This window comes from Sminthopsis crassicaudata, chromosome 6, assembly GCF_048593235.1.
Source record: "Sminthopsis crassicaudata isolate SCR6 chromosome 6, ASM4859323v1, whole genome shotgun sequence".
Taxonomy (NCBI): domain Eukaryota; kingdom Metazoa; phylum Chordata; class Mammalia; order Dasyuromorphia; family Dasyuridae; genus Sminthopsis; species Sminthopsis crassicaudata.
Genome location: NC_133622.1, coordinates 180,056,332 through 180,060,047, shown reverse-complemented (window position 1 = coordinate 180,060,047; position 3,716 = coordinate 180,056,332).

Genomic DNA, 3,716 nt, shown 5'->3' with positions numbered 1-3,716 from the left:
TTCAGGATAAGTATGCACCTTAGCACATTCAGGGGGGGGCTCTTGCATCTCTGGGGGCTCCAGTTGAGTCCCCTTGGTCCATAGGCTCCTGTTCCTCCTCAGTGGGGAATGTGTCACAAAAGATTAACAGCTGAGCAGGAAGAGCTGCTGACTTGATAGACTTAAAAGGAGAAATAACTTCCAATCTCCATTTTTATTCCTTTTTAAAGACTCTGCCAGCTTCCTTCTAGACCTCTAGCACATACAGGGGTAGGGAAAGATGTCTCTCCTTTTCCCCTTTGCCAGCACAGCACATGGAACCAAGTCCATGAGCTTAGCTGAGCCTGGATCTCAAAGTTCTTTTCCTGAGCACAGGTGACTGAACAGCAATCCTGAGATGGATGTTCCCAGTCTTGGCAGCTACTCATGAGCAAGCAGTCCAAAGTCATTGAGAGGTCCAGATTCTGGCAGCAGAAGAATGAACTACACAGATTTGGCTGGTCAGACCTAGACAAAATTGCTCAGACAGTACACATCCAAGACAAAAATGAAACGTCCGTTCTCCCATCACACAAGTTTCCTAGTCACATTTGCTTCCTAAGAGAACATCACAGGAGGGAGGTAACAACCTGATGTCTAATATCTAAAAGATGTATAGAGAATACACAAGGATAATCTCAGAGAAAAGGGGAAAGGAAATTCTTCTATACATGTTTCTACAATTATCATGCTATACAAGAAAAATCAGATCAAAAAGAAGTGAAAATGCTATGTTGTGCTCCACACTCAATCCCCACAGTCCTCTCTCTGGGTACAGATGGTTCTCTCCATCACAAGGCAACTGGAAGTGAAAGGCCTTTTCTTTAAAGCTAGGCAGTTTATCCTTCATTTTCCAAGAGGACAAATGACAGATTATTTTGAGTTTCCTCTGAATTGCATTTAAGTGAGGCAGAGTTGCATAGATTGGCAAACTTATTCTCTCTTCCAAGGTCATCAAAGTCCAGTGGTAAGACATAGTAGCTGCTGATGGCTTGGGGTATAAAAAATGATTTTAACATCTTCAATGTCTGACTAGGTTCTAAGAGCTTCATGGCTTCACCAGAGCAAATTGTTCTCATCCACCCATTTTGCTAGGAAAAGTCTTCAAATGCATGAAATAGACATCATCCAATTCAATAAAAGGTTTGAGGTCTGTCAATCAGCCTCAACCCGAGTTCACCCATTTCCCCAGACAATTTACTGTGGTATAGTCATCGTGTACAACTTTTTGAGGTCACAGGTAAAAGTTGAAATCCAGGTGCCTACCAACGAAGGGTTAGCACCTTAGCAAATCCTTATACTAAATGTTCTACTTCTCCTTGAGTAGAATATTTAAGAGAATATGTAGATAAATGATGAATAGAGATAGATAGAAAGATGATAAATGGATGATAAATAGATGATAGATTGATAGGAGAACTAATGATAAATGGATAGACAGACATAGATCTAGATATACAAATAGATGATAGATGAATAGATAGATATCCTTTGCTTTTATGCCATCTATATTTCCCACTTTTCAAGGCTTTGCCAACCTAATCCATGGTGCTTGTTCTGGCAAAATATATGTGGGTACAGAAGAAAATGTTAAAGAAATCTGATTAGGCCCCCTCAACTAGCAGATAACAGAGCTAAAACTTAAACCTAGGTCTATGACCACAAGACTTAATGTTCTTTCCAGGACCTCACTGTAAATCATATATTTCCATATATATGTAACTAAACCAGGTGAATGCAGACTTGTGGACAGATTGATTTACTAGAGAGCTTTATGTCATGTATGACTAATGGGAAGACTGATGGACGATCAAGAAACTCTCCACCTGTCTCAGCTAGAGCTAAGTGAATATTTTTATCCTTGGGCCCATCTCATGTTCTCATTATATTTATGGTGACCTTGCATCCCATCCCCTCAAGCCATATCTTGCCTCTGATGCAATGCTGCTCAGAATTGTGTTCACAGTTTGCTTCTTCCTTTTTAGGCTCCTCAGCAGCTGCTAGCCTTGAATGGCTGCTATGTTTGATCTGGTGAGAGCAGAGGAGGAAGCATCTTCCATTTCTAAATTGCATGCCTTTGATCTCCAGGAACGTTGTACCCTTTTGGCACCTTGCATAAGCACCTCTATTCTAACTGTACCTATCCTGGCATTTCCCTTGGGGTGAACACTTTCTTATGCCAGGATGAGCTCAAAGTGTAGGCTTAGAAAAGACCTTCAAAACTGGAAAATGCTGATGAAGCAAGGATATCAAGATGTAGAAAGATAGGTAGATAGACAGAAGACAGATATATGTATCCTTTCTACTTTATTCCCTTTATCCTTTGAGCAAATAAAAAGAAAAAGATTGAAAATAAATCCCTCAATAACACATAGCTACATAATCAGGCAAAACAAATCTCCATACTTCATTAAGTATATCTGGAAACATCTGCTTCTTTCTGCATGTTAGTTCAACACTTCTCTCTATCAAGAGGTGAGATAAGAGTTTTATCATTCATTAGGACTTGTGGTTTAACAGAGCATTAATCAGTATTCTTAAGTCTTTCAAAATTATTTTTCTCTATGATAACTTGTCATTGTATAAATTGTTCCCCTGGTTTAGCTCATTTGGTTCTGCATCATAAGAGTCTTCTAATTTCCTTTGAAATTCTACATTTCATCATCCCTTATGGCCTAATAATATTCTATTACATTAATAGTTCATAATTTGTTTAGCCATTTTCCAATAAAAGAGAATGCCCCTGAATTTTCCATTTTTTGCTTACCAAAAAAGGAGTGGATATAAATTCATATGGGTTCCTCTCTTTCTTTGGTTGCTACAGTGTATTGGCTTGGTATCATTGGATGAAAAGGTTGTTGCTCTTCCATCTCCTTTAAGGACATTTCCTTTTTCCTTATATAGTATGTTAAGGACTACAGAGTTAAAATCCAAATGTGGCAATTCTACATTCAGTTATTATGAGAATTGATTGCCATAAAACACTGGCAAATCTGTATCTTCTATTTGATTTATTGGTTGTTTTCCTTCCAATTTAATCTACAAATCTTAGGATGAGCCTAGTTAGTTGAGTCTCAAGCCAAGCTCTTAATAGGCATGTTTTCCTTACCAATGGATTTAGTGTTTGGTGAGGTAATACTATTAACCTTCTACTCTCCTCTTCCACACAATTTTATAAATGAGTTTGTATATATTACACCAGTGTTACCCATAGTTACTACTTACCATTTGGCAAGATGATCAAGTTTGGTGGAAACTTTTTGGCTTGCTTCTGTGGCAACTGCATTAAGTTAATTGAACTTCTACAGAAAAAGATGAGAAGCAGAATTGAAGTTTTCCTTTATCCACTTCCCAATTTTAGCTTGTTTTCAAGGGTCAGATTGCAACAGTTGTAATTGTACTCTGTGTCTTTTTTCCATTTTTTAATCTTTTTTTCTAATTTGGTGCTGGTTTTGACTTTTGCTTACTAGTAGATGGTCTCATTGCATACATAGTTTATTGTAAGTTCCCATTTGTTAAAATAGAATCAATTAAATTTTTGGTAATGTCTAGTCATTTGCTTTGATAAAGTACTGATGATACATAAGGATGAGGCTTCTTAGCAGCCCAGTAACTTTTAGCTTCTTTCAATTTTTATTCCTAAATCATATTTCCTAACGTTTTTGTTTTGCTATCCTTCCCTGTGCCCACCTGCCTAT